This window comes from Pseudorasbora parva, chromosome 12 (assembly GCF_024679245.1).
Source record: "Pseudorasbora parva isolate DD20220531a chromosome 12, ASM2467924v1, whole genome shotgun sequence".
Classification (NCBI taxonomy): Eukaryota; Metazoa; Chordata; class Actinopteri; order Cypriniformes; family Gobionidae; genus Pseudorasbora; species Pseudorasbora parva.
Genome location: NC_090183.1, coordinates 29,288,604 through 29,298,337, shown reverse-complemented (window position 1 = coordinate 29,298,337; position 9,734 = coordinate 29,288,604). Strand labels below are relative to the sequence as shown.

At 37.7% G+C, this 9,734-nt stretch overlaps 1 protein-coding gene across 1 annotated transcript in view; it reads left to right on the top strand.

Annotated features, from left to right (window-relative positions):
* Positions 1-491: 491 nt before the first annotated feature.
* pde4ba (phosphodiesterase 4B, cAMP-specific a) overlaps positions 492-9,734 on the top strand; it is a 198,531-nt gene continuing 189,288 nt past the window's right edge. Inside the window, exon 1 of the mRNA XM_067459784.1 lies at positions 492-854. The gene's annotated coding sequence lies outside the window, so the exon portion shown is untranslated. The remainder of the gene's footprint in view (positions 855-9,734) is intronic.

Here is a 9,734-nt window from a genome sequence, read left to right as displayed (position 1 = left end):
ATACATTGTGTTCTATATAATTGTTTTAAATTGATGGCTCCCGCAGAGACGAGCTCTGAGCATGTCACCAAAGGTCATGTGTTAACACTGACCTGTATCTATTTTCCTGATGGTAGAAATGTTTTTTTTTTCTTCAGTAAGAGATTTTTCTTACGGCTGTCAATGTTTAAATGTATGCATTTATAATAAAACTGACTTTCAGAAAATTCCCGCCCTAAAAATAAAATAAATAAATAAAAACCGTCGTAAAAAAGTGACAGATCCCCATGCAGTCTCAACCATGGTAAGTGCTAGTGACTCAGGAATGCAGGAATGGACGTGCTATTTGAACCAGTGCCTGGAGACAAACATAAAATAGGCTAAATGCAATAAATTGAGCATTCATCCCCCCATCCAGTGACTTAATCACACGCATCCCACGTCTCAGTGTATATAAGCGCTCTTGTATTGGAGATCCTCCTCTGCTTTTGACAGGCACAGTGAACGCTCAGCCTCTAGAGCGAGAGCGCAAGGCTGGTGCGTGTGAAAACCGCCTGCATTTTGCCAAACCGAGACAAAAAAACCGAACCAGCGTATTTTTTTTGTTGTAGTTGGAGTGCTGGTTTCTGTGCGGACCCCGTGTACCAGTTCAGACTGTCTCAGACTAGCAGTGTTGAAGGACAGAAGCGGAGCGGGTTTCAATACCGGGACAGAAGATGCTGGTTCCTCTTCATTGACGATTCTGGTCCACCTCATGGGTTATACACATAAAAACGCAACGGCACAGCACTCGTGTTATTGCTCACGAGTTTAAAACAGGATCATTTTGTACCTCTTTTGTCTCCCACGTGCAAGAAAGTGGATCCGCATTTGAGGTGAGAATGTAATGCTCAGATGCTTGTTCCAGCTTTTGTTCTATTGTTTACACTTTTGCCTTTTTTTGATATTAGAGCGTTCTGTTTTGATAATTGGGTGTGTGTTTTCATCTCCTGATTCTCAGTTGGGATGCTTAGGGCTGTTCACCAGGATTATTCTGTCTGATAAGTTGCTCTGCTAGATTTGATACCAACGCTCATAGTGTTTTTTTATTTACAACAAGAACCATAAAAAGCAGGCTAGTCAGGCTATCATAGATAATATGGGTACTTTTTGAGTGCTGTTCTTCTAAATGTAAGAGTCTCCGTTTCTTCAGCAGCAATGTCGTGTTTTCTACCCAAGTGTTATTTCGGAATCAAAAGAGTTAATTTCTACTGTACCATGTAAAAGGCAAACAGCGAGGGCTTAAAACAAAACAAAACAAAACAAAACTCCACGCCGGCTAACGTTAACTTAAATGTTACACGACGAACGTTTTGCTAACGTTCCCAAAAGAAATGAAAACGTTATTTATGAATTGTTATATATATATATATATATATATATATATATATATATATATATATATATATATATATATATATATATATATATATATATATATATATACAGGTCCTTCTAAAAAAAATTGCATATGTGATAAAAGTTAATTATTTTCCATAATGTAATGATAAAAATTAAACTCATATATTTTAGATTCATTGCACAACAACTGAAATATTTCAGGTCTTTTATTGTTTTAATACTGATGATTTTGGCATACAGCTCATGAAAACCAAAAATTCCTATCTCAAAAAAATTAGCATATTTCATCCGGCCAATAAAAGAAAAGTGTTTTTAATACAAAAACAGCCAACCTTCAAATAATTTTGTTCAGTTATGCACTCAATACTTGGTCGGGAATCCTTTTGGAGAAATGACTGCTTCAATGCGGCGTGGCATGGAGGCGATCGGCCTGTGGCACTGCTGAGGTGTTATGGAGGCCCAGGATGCTTCGATAGCGGCCTTAAGCTCATCCAGAGTCAGTAAACCATTTACCAGTGGTTTTGGGACTGTAAGCAGGTGCCAGGTCATGCTGAAAAACAAAATCTTCATCTCCTTAAAGCTTTTCAGCAGATGGAAGCATGAAGTGCTCCAAAAACTCTGCTGCTAGCTAGCGGCATTGACCCTGCCTTTGATAAAACAGTGGACCAACACCAGCAGCTGACATGGCACCCCAGACCATCACTGTGGGTACTTGACACTGGACTTCAGACATTTTGGCATTTCTTTCTCCTCAGTCTTCCTCCAGACTCTGGCACCTTGCAAAATTTTCTTTCATCCGAAAAAAGTACTTTGGACCACTGAGCAACAGTCCAGTGCTGCTTCTCTGTAGCCCAAAAGTGGCTTGACCTGGGGAATGCAGCACCTGTAGCCCATTTCCTGCACACGCCTGTGCACTATGGCTCTGGATGTTTCTACTCCAAACTCAGTCCGCTGCTTCCGCATGTCCCCCAAGGTCTGGAATTGGTCCTTCTCCACAATCTTCCTCAGGGTCCAGTCACCTCTTCTCGTTGTGCAGCGTTTTTTGCCACACTTTTTCCTTCCCACAGACTTCCCACTGAGGTGCTTTGATATAGCACTCTGGGAACAGCCTATTCGTTCAGAAATTTCTTTCTGTGTCTTGTCTATGTTCCCTGTTTGCTGGGACAGCCATTCAAATATTAAAATAATTATTTCAAATATTTTTTTTTCTTGAAACCGGAAGTTAAGTTAACAGAGAGTGGTTGTCGGTCTGTGCTTGGTTTGTTCACTCACAAGACCCTACACGAATGGTATGTCTGAAACATTAATCAATAGGCCTATATCAATAGGCAATAGTTACTTATCAATTATGAATTATTCAACTGTTGTTATTAATGCAAAAACAATCTTGCTTATGTGACAAACCATTATATACATTTCTGAACTTTTTTTTTAAAAAGCATTTGAAAATGTTCATTGTGTTATTTCGGCTATACCATTGCCTACTTTATTATGAACTAGGCTTTTTTTATGCAAGTGAATTAAGTAAAAAGACACATGAAGTAAAGTATAAGAATGTTTTATTTATTTATTTTTTACAGTAAAAGGCACATTACATAAACATTTATCTAATTCTAGTATATAAACATATTTGTATTTTCTCAGTTAATCTGATGCTCAGAAATGTTTATGTCAGGTTTATGTCAGATTTAGTCTTATGCAAGCACTCAGTATCCAGTGTAGGCCTACTTGTATTCAGTTTGGCTTATCCATGCAAAATGATTGTTTACAATCTGCTTAATCATCCTTACAATCAAATAGGGATGATATTAGAAAGAATTAAGCACTACTTAAACACAGTTTTTTTTTTTTTGAATTAGTCACTGTTCACCCAAAAACAAAAGATTGAAGTGCTGTCAGCTGGCAAGGCAGTGAACCCTGATAAATATCCCCATCTATCTCCACACAACCACATTATATTGCTTAGTTTTTTCTGTAATAAATATGTGGTTGGCTCCTACTTTGATCACATTAGACTTTTTATGTCTTGAATAATTCTCTTAATATAACCGTCAATATAACTCCACATTTTTTTCAACACAGTAAATAAGGTCTGTATTGCTAAAATAAAATATTTACATATTTAATTACTGCTCATATTCAATAAAAAGGATTGTAGCAGAATTAACAAACAATTATGTTAAAAACATCTCTATGGTGTTCCACAGAGACCTGTAATAGGTCCAATTTGGTTCTCAGTGTAGATTATTTCACCATCTATTCATCATATTTTATTTGCCCCTATTAGACTATATAGCAAAAATGTTTCCCCTAGAGTCAAAGAAAAATGGAAGATCGATTTAGGTGATGCGTATACAAAAACATCAGTTAATCAAATTACATGACAATTCTTTAACCAGTTTTAATGTCTCTCATACATATTTGCTCTAAGGATTTTAAAAAGGTGACTGTTATTTTGTGGAAGAATATACCACATACTAGGAGGTAGAAACCAATGATGCAAAATATTTAATTCCAGAAAATGAGAGTGTATGATAATTTATATGAGAATGTGATTTAGTTTGCCCTCCTATGCTACTTGGCTTTTCTCCTATTCTGAGGCTTTCCTCATAATTACTTGCCCCGTTGAGACAAGCATGTTTGCTGCCATCATCTCATGGACAATCAATCAAACCTTGGTTGAACAGATGGACTCTCAGTGACACAGGATAAAGGGTTTGCCTGATGAATTTCATAAAAGAATAACACACTCAATGATTGGCTTGCAGTCTGTATTTTAAAGTGTGAGTTTGGGGAATTGCTATCCCACTCAACTGGATGTGTGTTGAGAGCTTGTGCATCTATGTTACGAGGTACTTGTAACGGGCTTAGTTAGTTGAATGTGTTGCTTCATGAGCAGATACCCAATGTCTTTTTTGAAGTTTGTACTGTGTGCTATGATTTCTCATGTATAATTGTTGTTGCAGAACCTCAGCTACACAGTACCTCATTTGTTCGACCTTAGCACATGCAGTTATCGTCAATCTCCCTGATTATTCGTTTACTTTGGCTAATGAAAACCATACATTTAATTACTTTAGTCCATTGTTGGAAAGATTACTGAACAAACCTCTTTATTCTTCAAATATGGATTAGTTTCTTGTAGATTGTGTGGCAGGGATTGAAGGCGGACATAGTTTCATGATTCAGAAAGTATTTTGTTTGGTCAAAAATGCAATTAATAAGGAATGTTCAAGACAGAAGAGTGAGTTGTTAAGAAGAGTAGGGCCAGGCGGTCATTGAATAAGAGGTCTCCTAGTTAAAGGGTTAGTTCACCCAAAAATGAAATTGATGTCATTAATGACTCACCCTAATTTCGTTCCACACCTGTAAGACCTCCGTTCATCTTCGGAACACAGTTTAAAGGGTTACTTCACCGCTTTTTCATATTAAACTATGTTATTCCCTTAACTAAAACGAGTTGATACATACCTCTCTCATCTGAGTGCGTGCACTTAATCTCTCTGACACGCGGTGACGATCTGATAGCATTTAGCTTAGCCCACTAAGCCCAGTTCATTCACTATGGTACCAAACAGAGATCAAGTTAGAAGCGACCAAACACCTCCACGTTTCCCCTATTTAAATACAGTTACACCAATAGCTGAACGACCTAGTATAGTGACATAAAATAAAACGTGGCACTTTTCTAAGCGGATTAAAAAGGAGAACTATAATGTATGGCGGAATAGCACTTCTGAGAGTACTTCGACTCGGCGCAGTAAAAAGTCCCGGCTGAAGAATCCTTCCTCACGTCTCCCCCTCACTCTCTGATTTCTGTCAATAGGGGGGAGGGGGAGACGGGACTTTTTACTGCGCCGAGTCGAAGAACTCTCAGAAGTGTTATTCCGCCATACATTATAGTTCTCCTTTTTAATCCGCTTAGAAAAGTGCCACGTTTTATTTTATGTCACCATACTAGGTCGTTCAGCTATTGGTGTAACTGTATTTAAATAGGGGAAACGTGGAGGTGTTTGGTCGCTTCTAACTTGATCTCTGTTTGGTTCCATAGTGAATGAACTGGGCTTAGTGTGCTAAGCTAAATGCTATCAGATCGTCACCGTGCGTCAGAGAGATTAAGTGCACGCACTCAGATGAGAGAGGTATGTATCAACTCGTTTTAATTGAGGGAATAACATAGTTTAATATGAAAAACCGGTGAAGTATCCCTTTAAGATATTTTATATTTTGTCCGAGAGCGTATCCAAGTGTATACACACTATACTGTCCATGTCCAGAAAGGGAATAAAAACATCATCAAAGTAGTCCATATGTGACATCAGTTGGTTAATTAGAATCTCTTGAAGCATCGGAAATACATTTTGGTCCAAAAATAACAAAAACTACAACTTTATTCAGTATTGTCTTCTCTTCCGCGTTTGTTTTCAAACCTCAAAGATTCAAATGGTCATGAATCAGCAGATTGATTCATGATTCGGATCGTCAATGTCACAGTGTGTTTCTCAGTGTCAAGAATGCTTCCTTGGATGACAGTTCCAAGTCACTTCCTTCAGAGGCTAGGCGAGGCTCCTCTTTTGCATTCAGAGAACAAGTAAATGGGACAGGCTAGCAAGTGCACGTCATTACGTCAGTGAAAAGGTCCGTTGGCCATCAATAACGTTATTTGTAATGTTATTTGTATATTTTTTTATATCAATACAGTAGTAATTTGTACCGGCATTTAAACGTTAAACTTTACTCATATTTACTACGGTTATAATAAATGTTTGGTAACATAAATAAAAGCATTGTGGCTAGCAGCGAGGCATTATGGTTTGTTTATGTTTTATTATGTGTGTGTGTGTTTATAACGTTTCTTTCGTTTTGTTTATTATTCAATATAAAGTTGTTGAACGTTCGCCGGTTCCTGCCTCCTTCCTTCACATCTACAAACCCCGATACAAGCATATTTCCGAGGATCCTTCCTTGACATTGAGAAATGCCTAGGATTTCAGCAGTTTGGCAGTTTGACACACGTTCCATGCACAATCAGTATTTGCATGATATATGCACTACACTAATCAGCCTTACAGGCTCAATATGGTTAGCTGAGGGTAGTTTTAGGGCCATGTTAGCTTGTCAACTCAGGACACCTTCCACTAATGTGCCAGAACTGGTGCAGAGATTGAGGTGGGGGGTTTTGGCAGTGGTGACAAGGTGCAATAAGCAGCAGGTGCATCTCATTGCACTCTGCCACCAGCGCTCATGCACCTCCACATTGCCATGCACACAGCCTGGCCATGGGCCAGTGAGAGGAGGGTCAGTGTGACATTAATTATAGTGGGTTTGATTCTTTATCTGTTTTGCAGATATTTGTTCTATGTATAACGTTAATTTGTTCTATGTATAACGTTACACTAGTCTGACGTGCAAAACCATTTTTCTTGCTACTGCTAATGTTTAGTCGAATACAATAGTCCATAAACCAAATCATTTCCTCATAAACTGCGAGTAAACACACACAAATGTTGACAGGCCACTAAATACAGTACATACCACAGAGACGGACGTCCTGCTGTTGTTGCTCCTCCTGTTCAATTTATTTAATCCTCCGGATCTGATACATTTGCACATGACTGCCTCTAGTCTAACATAAGATATTGATAAATACTTTAACATCATCGCACCATAGGCCCCTTCCACTGGCATATAGTCACTAAACAGCTGACACCTGCACACGAACGCGAGTCAAAGGCAAATAAAACCCATTATAATCACTGATGCTGTCTACAGTGGATACAGACATTAGACAGATGGCTGTTCAGTTTCTCATCTACTCCACCCATAAAATGACTTTTGCTTTGGTTGATAATTATTCCCATGCAATGATGTTAGCTAGTCATAACAGTGTAATTTACTGATAAGTCTTAAGGGTGGCTGGCACCCAAACTAAACTTCGGACAGAGATTCATAATGAGGGTTGAAAATAATAATTTGTGTGAATATAAAAACAATATGAAGTTTAACAACATTTTAAGTGAACCTCAAGAGGCATTTAAATTATAATAATGACAAAACATGTCATGACTCCTTTAATGAGGCAATTATGTTTCTGAAAACATTTACAGACGCAGCCTTAATATCACTATCTTAGACGTATTATATAAGCTGTTGCTTTTTGTAATGTTATTCTTTTCTTATTAATAATCTTTTTTACTTTGTGACCATGAGGTTAAAAGGTATGACATTTTGCATGCCTGTTATTTATTTAGCACAGGATTTACGTCTGAAAAATTCACTGATTTTGAAATGTCCTTCCATTGAAGAATTAATCTACTAACAGCTTGCCCATGTTCTGTTTTATTTGTTTTTTGGTTAGTAACAATAAAATGTGTTGTCTTGAACCACTGGACTGTTTTTCTGAACTAACTGAAAGGGTGAAAAAAGACAGATATTACAAAATGAATGTTTCATGCAAAGCTTAGAGTCAAACAGCCTGACAAGCCTCTAGGAAGGAAGAGCACATTAACTGCTGATGTTGCGCAAACTCTCATGGTTGTGTTTGCACGGTTTTAGCAAACTGAAATGGGTATGACAACCTTTTTTTTGTTCTGCTTAAGTTATTTGCATAACAATGACAAGACATTTACTCTCACAAGCCATTATCATTCTTCTAAATACGGTGACAGTAATGTACTTTTTCTGCATGTTCTATAGATTGGAGCTTTTTGCATCTGTACAAAAATACTTTCCGTGTAAAGGCAGATATTGGATATATCTTTTGTAAACTCAGAAATTTGTTTCCAAACACATTATAAATGTTAGAAATGTATTGCTGAAAACATGTTACAAAGACAGTGAACAATGTAGTACTGAATTTGTGGAGTCAGACCGTTACACAGTTTTTCACCATTTTTGTGTTCAGGATTTTTTTGGCAACTCCGGTGAATTTTTAAGTTTATCTTGATCGTTATATCTTTGTGAGTAGTACAGTCTATAGAAAAAATAGACTCTGGGCATTAACTGTAATAACTCTGCGTTGCAAGCACCAATCCGTTTTTTTCTTTCTTTCTATAGGCTGTACTCACAAAGATATAACGATCAAAATAAACTTAAAAATTCGGCGGAGTTGTCCTTTAAAGGCGAATATAGCACAATTTATTCAAAAAGTACAAATATTCCAAGTGGTCCGAGGCCAAACGTTTGATTTGTGTGAAGAAAATCCCCACAAGCGATTAGCGTCTCCATCTGCCCAAGATCATACAAACATTGAAAAATTGCAACCCGAAGAAACGTTATGTCAGCTTTGATAGTGAAATTACATTGGCTTTAGTATGTCTTGTGACCAATTGTGTCATTATGACAGCTTTGATTGTAAAATGTCATTGGCTCCTGTGTGTCTTGTGATGATTACGTAATGCTAAATAGTCGCTAATAGCTATGCCTTCGTCACATAAAGGAAGAAGAGGTGGATTAATTTTGTGAAGAGCCACCTTGATGGAAACCTGTTCACCACCAACACCTGGCTCTGAAGTGAACATTTAATACCGGATAGTTTTACAAACTTTCATGTGACACAACTAGAATCCACTGATAATTCGCTGTTACTGGTGAATGGGGCCGAAACGACTATCTCCCGCCCCTGTGTTGTTCCGAATTTTGACCCCCGCCAAATCTTTACCGCCCCTAGTGTTTTTTGGTAGGTTTAGGATTAGTTGTGGGGGTTGGTTTAGTATGAGATGTGTGGTTAGGATTAGACAATCAGGTAGAGACTTAACCGAGGGGGCTGATGATTTGGGGTGGGGGTCGCAGACCTTCATCCTCCTGTCCCGCGACATCTGGTGCCATCGTTGGCAGTATGTGCCCACCAATGAGTGTAAGCTTTCTCACAAATAGTTTTGGTTTAGGCACCGACAGCAGACATGCCGCCTGCATTTGAGAGCATAGAATACTGCTGATTTTTTCAAGATTTTGAGAACTTTTTACTTGTACTTTTTAGAACTTTTTTTTAGCATTCATATTTGGCTAGGTGGTAAAAACATTTTTCTGTGGTGTGACAAACTCAGAACACTTTTTAATGTTTTTAATATTGCTTTACACAGACTTTAATGGTCTTTGTCAAGACATAATAGTATTCAGACCAATTTCCATTATGTGGCCTGTAGATGTTTGTCTCATGTGAACATTGTATCATGATGTCATGTTATTGCAATTGCTTCTTTTTGTGAATGTTTTTCTAGACCAAGTATTGTCTTTTCCATGAAACCTTGGGAACGGCATATTAGCCAGGAGATGTTTGTCAGCATTGGCCTCAGTCCACATTTAGTTTTATGTAACACAGTTCAACAAATTTATATTGGTAACAAAAGCTGAGT